This window comes from Heptranchias perlo, unplaced genomic scaffold (assembly GCF_035084215.1).
Source record: "Heptranchias perlo isolate sHepPer1 unplaced genomic scaffold, sHepPer1.hap1 HAP1_SCAFFOLD_50, whole genome shotgun sequence".
In the NCBI taxonomy this organism is placed as follows: Eukaryota; Metazoa; Chordata; class Chondrichthyes; order Hexanchiformes; family Hexanchidae; genus Heptranchias; species Heptranchias perlo.
This window is the reverse complement of record NW_027139516.1, coordinates 5,529,305-5,543,215: the sequence shown is the minus strand read 5'-3', so window position 1 is coordinate 5,543,215 and position 13,911 is coordinate 5,529,305.

Below are 13,911 nucleotides of genomic sequence, written 5' to 3'. Positions count from 1 at the left end.
TTAATAACACTATTACTGAAACTTTTATCCCCATCACCCTGCAAATTGATCCTCTTCAAGTACGTGTCCGATTAGCGTTTGAAAGTTCCTTTCATGAAGCGCGTTCAAGATTTTCAAAAACATCTGTGTGAAAAGATTTCTCCTCCTTTCCCCTCTAGTTCGTTTGAAATTATTTCAACTCGATGACCTCTGGTCACTGTACAAGTTGCCAAAGGAAACAGTTTCTCCCTATTTGCTCTGTCAAAACCCCTCATAATTTTGAACACCTCAATTAGATATTCCCATAACCTTCTCTGGTCTAAAGAAAACAATCCCAGCTTCTCCAATCTCTCCGCATAAGTCCCTCACCCCTGGTATCATCCTGGTAAATCTCCTCTGCACCCACTGCAAGGCCTTGACATCCTTCCTAAATGTGATGCCCAGAATTGTACACAATACTCCAGCTGGGGCCGAACCAGTGATTTGTAAAGGTTTAGCATGGCTTCCTTGTTTTTGTATTCAATGTCCCTATTTACTGAGCCAATTATCCCAGGCGCTTTCTCAACCGCATTACCAACTTGCCCTGTCACCTTCAAAGATTTGTGAATATGTGCCTCCAGGCCCCTCTGCTCTTCCACCTCCCTCAAAATACCATTTAGATTTTCCTGTCTCTCCATGTTGTTCCACCCAAAGTGCATCACTTCACACTTATCCGTGTAAAATTGCACCTGGTGTGTGTCTGCCCATTTCAACAATCTGTCTGTGTCCTCCTGAAGTCTGCTTCTGGTGTGTAACATGCTCGAGGGGTTGAATGACCTCATCTTATTTTACATCTTTTCATCGAGGGGCTGAATTGCCTCCACCTGTTCCTCTGTAACTGGCTCCAGGACAACAGGTTCGAGTGGAGGAATGGCCTCATCTTCCTGTGTAACAGGCTCGAGGACCTGAATGGCCTCCAGCTGTTCCTATGTAACAGGCTCGAGGCGTTGAATGACCACACCCTATTCCTGGTACCAGGCCAGAGGGACTGAATGTTCTACACCTGCTCCGATGTAACAGGCTCCAGAAGCAAATTGGCCTCCGGTTCCTGTACAACAGGCTCCAGTGTCTGAATGGCCTCCTCCTGTTCCTATGTAAAAGCCTCCAGTGGCTGACTGGACTCTTCCTGTTCCTGTATAACAGGCTCGAGGGTGGAAATGGCCTCCTGCTGTTTCTATGTAAAAGGCTCGAAGGCCTAAATGGACTCCACCTGCTCCTGTGAAATAGATTCGAGGCGCTAAATTGCCTCCTCCTGTTGCTGTTCAACAGGCTCGAGGGGATGAATGGCCTCCTCCTGTTTCTATGTAACAGACTCGAGGGGCCGAATGGCCTCCTGTTCATATCTAACAGGCTTGAGGGGCTGAATGGCCTCCTCCTGTTCCGATATAACAGACTCCAGTGGCTGAATGGCCTCCTCCTGTTCCTATGTAACAGGCTCCAGTGGCTCAATGGCCTCCTCCTGTTCCTATGGAACAGACTCCAGTGGCTGAATGGCCTGCTCCTGTTCCTTTGTAACATGCTCGGGGGGATGGATGGCCTCCTTCTGTTCCTGTGTAACAGGCTCGAGGGGATGAAAGGCCTCCTCCTGTAACTATACAACAGGCTCGATGGGCTGAATGGCCTCCTCCTGTTCCTGTACAACAGGATGGCAGAGCTGAATGGTCTCCTCCTGTTCCTATGTAAAAGCCTCGAGGTGCTGAATGACCCCCGCCCCGATCCTATGTAACAGATTTGAGGGGCTGAACGGCCTCCTTCTGTTCTTGTTTAACCAGTTCGAGGGTCTGAACGGCCTCCTCCTGTTCCTATGTAAACAACCTCCTTGTTTTTATACTCTTTGCCTCTGCTTGTAAAACCCAGGATCCTGCAGAATTGTTCACCGGTTTCTCAACCTGTCCTGCAACCTTCACAGATTTGTATACATAAACCCCCAGGTCTCTCTGTTCCTGCACCCCCTTTAGAATTGTACCATTTTGTTTACATTGCCTCTCCTCATTCTTCCTGCCAAAATGTATCAATTCTCTGCGTTAAATTTCATGTTCCATGTGTCCGCCCATTTCACCAGCCTGTCTATGTCCTCTTGAAGTCTATTACTATCCTCCTCACTGTTTACTATACTTGCAAGCTTTGTGTCATCTGCAAATTTTGAAATTATTCCCCATTATAATTTCTCCCGTCTCAGCCTCCAAGGACCAACGTTTACCTTCGCTAATCTCTTCCTTTTTACATACTTGTAGAAGCTCTAACAATCTGATTTTATATTTCTTGCTAGTTTACTCGCATATTCAATTTTTTCCCTCTTTAACAATTTCTTGGTCATCCTTTGCTGATTTCGAAAACTCTCCCAATCCTCAGGCTTGCTACTCTTTTTGTCAACATTTTATGCCTCTTCTTTAAACTAATACTATCCTGAACTTCTCCAGTTCGCCACGGTTGAATATTTCTTCCATCGAGTTGTTATTCCTCAAGGGCATGTATATTCATTCGGAATTATGAATTATTTCTTGAAATGTTGGCCACTGATTATCTACTGTCATATCTTTTAATCTAATTTCCCAATCTACCTGAGCCAACTCGCCCCTCGTAACAAAGTAATTGGCTTTGTTTAAATTTAAGACCCGAGTTTCGGATTTAACTCCATCACTGTGAAACTCAATATGAAATCCTATCATATTATGGTCACTGTGTCCCAGAGGGTCCTTAACTCTGAAATTACTAATTAACACTGACATTACACAATATTAGATCTAAAATAACCTGTTCCCTCGTCGGTGCGTCGACATATTGTTCCAAAGAACTACCTCGAATGTATTCCATGAAATCGTCTTCAAAACTACTTTTGCCAATGTGGCTTGCCCATTCTATAGGAGCACTATAAACTAATCCCACAGCACGGGTATGATGCAGAGTAAATCTCCCTCTAGATACAGAATAAAGCTCCCTCTGCACTGTCCCATCAAACACTCCCAGGGCAGTTATCGTGTGTGTGAGATACAGAATAAAGCTCCCGCTACACTCTCCCATCAAACACTCCCAGCGCAGGTGCAACATGGGTTAGATGCAGAGAAAAGCTCCGACTACAACTGTCCCATCAAACACTCCAAGGGCAGATACAGCACTGGTTAGATACAGACTAAAGCTCCCTCTACACTGTCCCATCAAACTCTTCCAGGGCAGATACAGCATGGGTTAGATGCAGAGTAATGCTCCCTCTACACTGTCCCGGCAAACACTCCCAGGGCAGGTACAGCTTGGGTTAGATACAGAGTAAAGCTCCCTCTACACTGTCCCATCAAACACTCCCAGGGCAGATACAGCATGGGATAGATGCAGAGTAAAGCTCCCTCGAAATTGTCCCATCAAACACTTCCTGGGCAGGTGCATAAGAAAAGAAGTAATAGGGGCAGGAGTAGGCCATACGGTCCCTCGAGCCTGTTTCCCATTCAATAAGATCAGGGCTGAACTTCTACCTCCGCTCCACTTTCCCGCCCGATCCCCATATCCCTTGATTCCCTCAGTGGCCAAAAATCTATCAATCTCAGCCTTGAATATGTTCAACGACTGAGCATTTCAATTAACGAATAAACACTGTCATTACACGATATTAGATCGAAAATAACCAGTTCCCTTGTCGGTTCCTCGACAAATTGTTCGAGAAAACTGTCTCGAATGCATTCCATGAACTCGTCCTCCAAACTACTTTTGCCGATTTGGTTTGCCCAATCCATAAGAAGAATAAAGTCCCCCCACGATAATTGCATTACCCTTATTACATGCTCCTCTAATTTCCTGATTTATACTCTATCCAACACTATAACAACTGTTAAGGACACTATAAACTATTCCCACACCATGGGTTAGATGTAAAGTAAAGCTTCCTCTACACTGTCCTGTCAAACACTCCCAGGGCAGTTACAGCACGGGTTAGATACAGAGTAAAGCTCCCTCTACACTGTCCTGTCAAACACTCCCAGGGCAGTTACAGCACGGGTTAGATACAGAGTAAAGCTCCTTCTGCACGATCCTGTCAAACACTCCCAGGGCAGTTACAGCACGCGTTAGATACAGAGTAAAGCTCCCTTTACACTGTCCTGTCATACACTCCCAGGGCAGTTACAGCACGGGTTAGATACAGGCTGAAGCTCGGACAAGAAACACAGAAAGTTAGCATGCAAGTACAGCAAGCAATTAGAAAGGCAAATGCAATTTTGGCCTTTATTGCAAGGGGGTTGGAGTACAAGATTAAGGAAGTCTTGCTGCAATTGAACAGGGCCTTGGTGAGAACTCACCTGGAGTACTGTGCACAGTTTTGTTCCCCTTATCAAAGGAAGGATGTACTTTCCTTGGAGGCAGTGCAACGAAGGTTAACTAGATTAATTCCTGGGATGAGAGGGTTGTCCATTCAAAACAGAGATTGATAGATTTCTAAATATTAAAGGCAACAAGGGATATGGGGATAATGCAGGAAAATGGCGTTGAGGTAGAGGATCAGCAGAATTCAGTTGAATGGCGGAGCAGGCTCGAGGGGCCGGGTGGCCTACTCCTGTTCCTATGTTCTTATGTCCTATGAGGAGAGGTTGAGTAGAATGAGCCTATACTCTCTGGAGTTTAGAAGAATGAGAGGTGATCTCATTTAATCATATAAGATTCTGAGGAGGCTTGACAGGGTAGATGCTGAGAGGTTGTTTCCCCTGGCTGGAGAGTCTAGAACTAGGGGGCATACTCTCAGGATAAGGGGTCGGTAATTTAGGACTGAGATGAGGAGGAATTTCTTCACTCAGAGGGTCGTGAATATTTCAAATTCTCTACCCCATTGGGCTGTGGATGCTGAGTCAATGAATATATTGAAGACTGAGATCGATAGATTTTTGGACTCGAGTGGAATCAAGGCATATGGGGATTGGGCGGGAAAGTGGAGTTGAGATTGAAGATCAGCCATGATGATATTGAATGGTGGAGAAGGCTCGACGGGCCATATGGCCTACTCCTACTGCGATAGGCCCAGAGGAGGCCATTCAAACCTCCAAGCCTGTTATACTGGAACTGAAGGCGATTCAGCGGCTCAAGCAGATTACATTGGAAAAGGATGGGGCCATTCAGCCTCTCGAGCCCGTTAAGTAGGAACAAGAGGAGGCCATTCAGCCCCTAAAGGCTGTTATACGGGAACAGGAGGAGGCTATTCAGCCCCTCATTGCTGATACACATGAGCAGTAGGCTAATCAGACCCTCAATACTCTTAATTAGGAACAAGAGGAGGACATTCAGCCCCTCCAGGCTGTTACGCGGAACAGGATGACGCCATTTAGCCCCTGAGCCTGTCACATTGGTACAGGAGGAGGCCATTCAGCCCCTAGCGCCTGTGACACAGGAGCAGGATGAGGCCAATCAGCCCCTCAAGCCTGTTAGATCGGAACAGGAGGATGCCATTCAACCACTCGAGCCTGTTATACAGGAACTGAAGACCATTCAGCGCCTCGAGCCTTTTACACTGGAAAAGGACGAGGCCATTCAGTCTCTCGAGTCTGTAACATAGGAACAGGAGGAGGCCAAACAGCCCCTCGTGGCTGTTACACAGGAACAGGAGAAGGCCATTTAGCCCCGAGGGCATGTTACACAGGAACAGGAGGATGCCACAGTGACTCAGTAATCCCAGTGATCATGTGATCCCTCAATGCCCCACAGAGATCCAAGTGACACAGTGATCCCACAATGTCCCAGTGATCCCACAGTAACCCAGTGATCACACAGTGCCACACAGTGTCCCAGTGATCCCACAATGTCCCAGTGATCCCACAGTGTCCCAGTGATACGATTGTATCCCACAGTGATCCAGTAATCGCAATGTGCCCCAGTCATCCCACGGTGTCTCAGTGACCCCACTGTGTCCAAATGTTATTCGACAATGACCCAGTGACACCACAGTGACCCAGTGATCCTGCTGTGAACCACAGTGATCCCAGTGATCCCACAGTGTCCCATAGTGATCCCGCAATGACCCAGTGACACCACAGTAACATAGTGACCCCACAGTGCTCCCAGTGAACCCACAGTAACCGAGACACAACTCACGTGAGCCCCATTGGGTGCAGCCTCTGGTGAAGGCCTCGGTCAGTCCACTGTGGAAAGAAAGCATTTTTCCAAGGATTCCTCCTCCTCCCAAAATTTCTCTTTCCACATCTTCATCTTACGGCATTTCCACAAAAATAATCCACTGGAGAGAGAGAAATAAGGAATTGATTAAAAACAAAGCAAAAGATAAAAAAGGAACAGCAAGAGCCCAGAGCTCCCTCACACTCATGCTCACTCACATCCATTCCTTCCAAAGGCAATCTCTCAGCAAACACCATTGATAAAATCCCCAGTTACAAAGCAGAGATTCTAAAGAGAAGAGAGGAAAGTTGGGAGAGAGAGAGAGAGGGAGAGACTCGGGACACACTGAAGAGCGCATGTTGTTTCACTTTTTCTCTAATACAAGTTTCCAGGGTTTTATCTCCTGCTTTGTCATTCACTCATTCCCCCTAAAAGGTGTCGGTCTGACTCTCTGTCCTGGTCAATATTTGCTGCAGGGCCCAAACTGCCCCGAGTTCGTTTTTTCTTCTGTTCCTAGAACAGGAATCAAAAAGGTGAACGAACTTTACCTTTGCTCTGTTCTCTTATTTTGATTAGCAGTGGATAAAAAGCCTGTCGTTTTTGGTCAACTTACAGTTTGTGGCTTTCTCCAATTAGCCAAAGAGTTCAAAGAAATTCATGTCATTTAAAAGAGCTAAAGCAAAGAATTTTTAAAAAACGAATAGACAGTAAGATCCCTCACTCAGTTACAGGGACAATCTCTCAGCAACATTCATTTCCACAGAAACAAAGCCCAGTTTATAAAGGAGATAAATGTAAAGATTGAGAGACAATCTTTATGGACATAACAACTTGTATTTATATATTACAGCAAAAACTACATCAACAACTTGTATATGTACATATATTTATATATTTACACATTCCCACTACTACATGGCTCAGATAAGGGTTGTGGGGAAAGAGCTGAGAGGGAAATGGGATCGCCCTTTCAAAGAGCTAGCGCAGGCACGGTGGGCCAAATGGTCTCCTCCTGTGTTGTCCCCACTATGGTACTATGAACAACAATTTCGTAGCCTGGGATAGGAAACAAAGTAGCAGCCTCTATGTCAGTCATCTTACTGAGTGGCAAGCTGGATATCATACTTGGGGGCAAGGTGGCCTTCTTTTCGGGGTCAAGGTGACGATGTTAAACAAAATGGCCGCCCTGAAGCTTAAACAAAATGGCTGCCCTGAACCTGAAACGAAATAGCCGCCAGTAATGCAGCCATCTTGATGAAAGGTAGGGCGGCCATCTTAGTGAGGGCCAAGGTGGGCATCTTAAACAAAATGGCTGTCATGTAGATTACTCAAAATGCCGCATTGAACCTGAAGCAAAATGGGCAACCAGTAAGGGTGAGGGGCAAGGTGGAGCTTGTTATGGTGAGACAGACGGAGGGGGTTCATTTGCTGTTCCTGTTAAATCACTGTTTCACTATAGTTAAAGTTACAAACTGAGTGAGACTGGCACTAACTCGTGTTTAACACGAAGACAGCGGTGCAGTGAGGGAATTAAACATCAAAATGTGAACTTCTGCAAAAAAAATGGATTAACATTTGATTATTTGGATGTAATGCTTAATGAGAAGGAGAGACCAGACATTCGGAGGAAAGGTCCAATTAGCCATTTCATGTAGAGAATGTAATTCCAGCTTCTGTTAAATAAATCAGAGTAAAATTGGACTCAATCTGAATGTAGTTCTGATCTGGGATTTAGTTCATTTGTCCAGTATTCATATTTTTCCTCAATCTGAAACAATAACAGTATTTGTAACAGTAACAGATCAGGAGAGAGCTGCAGGACCCTGTCCAGTTTAGTAACACAGCAGAAGGGGTAAGAGTACATTGTGATTTATTACAGAATCCAGCAGCTCACTGGGAAAGTTACACATGGTCCAGATGGAGGAGCAAAAAGGTGCAGTGATTTTACACTTTAATTTGGGGCAATGACTTTTTGTCTCCACGAGGTTTAATTTTACATTTAACTTGATGAGCTCTTTTTCCCAAAGAAACTTCAGGCACAAACCATGGCGTTATAAAGAAAACAAACATTTATTATTATTAATACACTGGAACAAGCGACATTACAAATTAAACAACAACTTGGGTTTATGCCCAATTTAGAATTGCTTTAATCACAATAAAACAACACATTCTGAATTCACAAAATGTATAACCGTTTGGAAAACAAATGTTTATCTTAGACTAAGCCAAAAACGAAACTTGTCCACTGATGGTTGGCTCAATCTTGCCGGGAAGATTCTGGGCATTTTGATGGATCGTGTTGTAGTGTCGCGTGACTTTTTCTTGTATCCAGGTCATCTGCTTCACAGGCAATCTGTAAACCAGCATCGAGGCATCAAGCTGGGAGGTAGCGAGTAATCATAAAGATTCCAGGTGAGGTGGTGCTGCCAGGAAGTGAAAGGTGAGGTTGGAGCAGTCGTGGTGGATCTGTGTCTCTCTCCACTCAACTTCTGCCCAGCTTTTAAAGAGATTTCTAACACAGAATCACACCTCTGGGACGGTGACTTGTCAACAATAGGTTCCTACAAATACAACACACGATTTATTGACACTTCACTTGTTTTCTCTCAGTGTCCACAATGTAACTGATTTAAGTCAGCAGATGTTCAAACCACCTCTAGCCCTCCTGGAATCATTCTTGTTACTATGGTGATCTATCCTCTGCTGTGTGATATTTTACAATACGTCATTAACATTCCTTTTAACGGCCCTTCCACCTTTAAGCGTCCTTTTCCTTCAGACATACTGAAGCCGATTTAGCTTCAGGCTTTCGTTTATCAGATGATTTTATACTACACAGAGCAGCTGTGAAACTCCTGCAGTAAGTAATGGTCAGGGTCAGGTACACGAGACTGAGTGACTTTATTGTGCAGCCTCCAGGCATCACCTTGAGGAATGTCAAAATTAAATCCACAAGAGTGTTACCCCGGAACAAACATGAACTATCTGACCTGCTTCATCTGCTGCTGTTCTGCTGGTCAGCACTCTCACACACTCCAGGCTGATTACACAGTTTGTTTGGTTATTTAATGCTTTCTGTGTTCTATTCTCACTCCCGTCTCCACCCTCCTGTCACTTTATATGTTTGTCCGTCTTTCATTGTGTCTGCTCTCGGTTTATGTCGTTTGTCTCTATTTATTTTCTGTGTGTTTTTCCATCTTGTTATTTCCACTTCTACTTCCATCACTTTGTATTCATTTCTCAGTCTCTCTCTTTCGTTCCATCCATGTCTGATTGCTCTCTCTCTCATTATATATATGCTTGATTTCACTCTTTCTTTCTCTCTTTAATTTTCTCTCCTTTCTTACAAACTGTCTTTATATCTCTCCTTCTCCGAGTAGCTCTGTCTTTCTCCCTTTTTTCTCTCTCTCTCTCTTTCTTTCTCACACACACACCCTCGCTTTGATGTGAATCTATCTGAAATTTGCTGCGCTTTTTTAATCATTATATTTATTTTGTCTCTGTGTTCTCTCTCCATCTGTCTATCTCTCTCCCACTTTTCCCTTCTCTCTGTTTCTATCTCCGGCTGTGTCTTTCTGTCTCTCTCTCTCTCCCTCCCTCTCTCGCTCTCCCTCTCCCTCTGTTCCTTTCCCCCTCTGTCTCTTTCTCCGTCTTTCTCGAACTGTCTATCCTTCTATCTTTCTATCTCTCCCACTCCCTCCCTCTCGCTCCCTCGCTCTCTCCCTTTCCATTGTTGGGGACTGCACCCATTCTGATCAGGCCCACAGTCGCTACTTTTATGACCAGCTTTTCAAAATTTTCCCAGTGGCCATTTGGTTCAACTCCAGCTGAGCTCTTCATAGCCGCCACTTCGAGCAACAATTCTTGTGTCGTCTGTGGAGTAAATCCCCTCTCAACAGGTCAGATTATCCATAAAATATATCAGAATTCGATTTCAGATCATTTCAGGGCTCTGTGCTGCTCATATAAAATGTACTTTCCTTCCCCTGGGAAGTGTAGGGGATGGAGTATGAAATGGGATTTAGTTCTAGTGCTTAAAACCCTTCAGCTCGTTCTATGATTTCACTAATTTAACAATTAGATTGAGTGGGTATTTCACCGCGTTCTTCAGCTCCTCTCTGAATTTAGACTGGGTCAGGACATAAATACACGTGTTTGTGCAGGAACTGAGAAGCTGCAGCATTCCTGCTGCATATTGTGTGATATAATTAGGGTCAGTGGTGGAGTAAAAATACCGAATGTCTGCAATTCGTAGATAAATGTAAAATACAACCCGTGTCAGCCACAACAGTATAAAACTGCCCGATATACTGAAGAGTAAAATGATGGATTTTTTTTCGGTTCTCCATCTCTGGATCACTCTGATTCTCTTCATTGCTGCGGCCCCGGAGTCCCCTGCGGACTCGACTGGACACTAAAATACGCCTGACCGTCAGTACATTGAAAAGCAAAATCAGACAGAATGGTACACAAGGGGTTAAAATTAGGTGAAACATGTCAAATGCGGCCCATACGGGGGAAGTACGGAAGCTCGGTTTAATCTCACAAAACCAGGGAACATTATCAATTACAAAGTCAGGATTATATACAAAGTTCCAGGGGAGACTCTCCAAACAGCCCAGCACACTCACTGTTCCCAGAACCACAGCCGCCGTTCTCTCGGTGCAATATTTAGCTTTCAGCTTCTCACAACAAATGGCCACAAATTGATCAAAGGTGAAAGCGACTGTGAGCCAAACAGAAACCCCCGTGGCTGCTTCACTCAAAAAGATGATAAAAGTACACACGGGAGTAATGTCCAGGAATGACCATGGGAAATACATCCTCTTAATCCAATCCAGTATCACCTCAGCAATAACGACCAGGAGATCGGCCACTGCCATTCCCACCAGGTAGCGACTGATACATTTGGAGAGACCGCACTTTCCTCGGGACAGGTTCACAATCGCCACCAAGTTAACTTTAATAGAGATAAAAGGAAACAGAGAAATTACAGATCAGACCTGGAGTGAAAGCAGCAGTTTGAGAGGATCTGGGGTGAAATTTCCAGCTTTGTTTGTCGAAGGGTGGAAAGTGATTAATTGACCTGGGTAGCGCTTTCGGGAGAGAGTTATTTTTAAAGCACAATGATCAATAATGAATTGGGAGATGGATACAGAAAGTGGATAAATTGAGCACCGGATCCACTGGAAGGGCTGAGTGAGGGCGCAGTGCCGGTGGGGAAGGGAGAAGGGGTTTTACACACCGGGAATCCAGCGGATTAAAACCGGATTTGGGTTCTAGACGGATGGGAAAGAGAGTGAAGGGTGGGGAATGTGAGGGGACAGGGGGAGGTGCAGCTGGTTTATTTTTCTGGTTTAAGTGAGCCGACAGTGGCTGGCACTAAACGGAAAAGGCAGCTGGAGACCGAGCGAGTGAGTGAGATTGGGAGGGAGACAAGGAAAAGGAAATGGAGGAGCTGGAGGGGAGTCAGGAGCAGATGGTTTTGGAAAGTGGATAAACTGAAGAAACGGATGAGGAGACAGAGGATTCAATGCAGTGGGAGGAGAGGCTGGGATTCACAGGGAGAGACTGCAGCAGAGTGTGAGAGGAAATCTAATCTATAGGTCCCACTAAAACAATCCAACTAATACATTCAACAGTTCATTTCTGTGGTTATTGATGTCAGGGAACCTGTGTAGTTATAAAATGTGTACAATAAATTTACTTTGTAATTCACTTGAAATTAAATTTAAAAGTATTAATTAAATCAACCTCGTTGTTTATTGAATTCACCTAACTTTAACGTACTGTATCCGAACAATTCATTACGATCAAGACATTTCTGATTATATTTTTTTCAGCAAATTTTAATTATGTTTAGTATTAAGTTGGAAAACAAGGAACATTCACAAAAACAGACTGAGGACCTGACAGGGATATAAACATGAGGAGCGAGTCCCACAATAAAAACTCACCCAATCTGGCCACATCATAATGACACATTCATGTCATTTTTTCTATGTTTAATTGTACTTGAAGTTTCAGCAGCTCATTCTGATGAATTATTCACAACACAGCCTCTCGCTTTCCCTCTCAGTCGCCCTCTCCATCACTCACTCTACTCTCTTTCTCAAGTCCATTTTCATATCCGATTAAATCCTATAATCCTGTGCCTGCATTCTGTTCACCAGCCCCGTGTTCCACCGATCCTATTCTCAGTGTCAGTTTGTTAAATAGCGAAGCCTCTGTGCAAGAGTTTAATGTTTCTACAGATCATTCAGTTCTCCACCTGTTCACCTACACTGTTCATTTCATCTACAAATCATGGAATAAACAGAATCGAATCCCTCTCCCAGGCAGATCTCACAATAATTGAGATTCCTTCTCCAGTAATTATAGGGTATGTGGATAGATGGCGGGATTGTTCAATTTACAAAACGCCAACATCATACTTATAAACTACAGGAACATAGAAGGGCTGCTGATTCCAACAGGGACAGTGCAAATTGAGACCACAAAACATCAAAACATTTCATTTTACAGTGAAGTCCAGTGACAGTCAGTGAATTCATCCACAGTGAAGCAGCGAAGGAGATGTGAAAGAGTCAGCAGTAAACTCAGTTCAGTAACCAGACATTTGAAGCGGCGTCAGATACACACATAATGAAATAATATTTCATAACAGTGATCACCAATAAATACATTGAAATCCCAGTTAAACTGAAGCATTTTATTGGGGAGGGAGGACATTCCGCTGCCTCCTTGTAACACTGAGACCGTGAACTGTCTCATTATCAATCATTGAAAACACATTGATGAAAACATATTCCAGGACAGGTTAGTTCCACAACAAGAAACTGTTATCATCTCCTGATGGTCTGATACCAACTCTTAGCCCAGTACATTCAGTACAGAGAATAATCCAGTAACAATGCCAGGGTTGGATCGACAAATTCATTACAGATAGAATGCAGCTCCTCAATACCGAAAGAGCAGAGACTTAACACATTCCATCATTCAACCAATAGAACAGAACAAGTGACTGTGTGGAATATGTAGGGACAAAAACAATTTGCCAAGTACAGCAGCAGAGTTAAAACCGATTTACACCATTAACAGCTGAGATAACGGCTTACCTGGAACTCCAATGGCTGCAAGAACAGGATAAAAAATGCGTTGTATCTGATAGATTACTGAATATCCCATTTCTGTGAGAAGCACTGACTTCTGTTGGCCTGGTAACCAAAGCTCCGACAGGCACTCTGAGCTGATCCATTCCAACGAGCCCTGATTTATACAGGGGATAAGTCTCCACTGACACGGTTATACTCCTGACCATTGCTATTAGTAACAGTCAGTTTAACAAACACATTACATCAGCAGCTTTGACTCCGATGTAAATAATGTGGTGAATAAAACACAAACATCTCAAAGTCCACGATATTACTTAATCAGACCTCTCTCAGGAATAAAGTTTAAATCTGTTCTCATACAGGACTGATCCAACAATAATAAACGGCTTCATTTACAGTTTTTATGTAACTATGTTCACTCCTGGTGTTTCTTTATAATTTAGACAGATGTGTCCGCAGTGTGGACTGAACCCAGGGACACGAGCAGACCCGTTTCACTCTGTTCCTGCAGTTTCCCAGTTAAAATATGAATTGTGAGTCTCTGACACGAGGACAGTTAAAGGGCAGGTTGAGGATTGCAGCCTCGAAATGACTGTGGGTGATATTAGGTGACGGACACTGAACGTGTCCCATTGACATTCCTCTCTCCGCTATTTTACTGAAGATGTATATCCGTTTATTCTACATT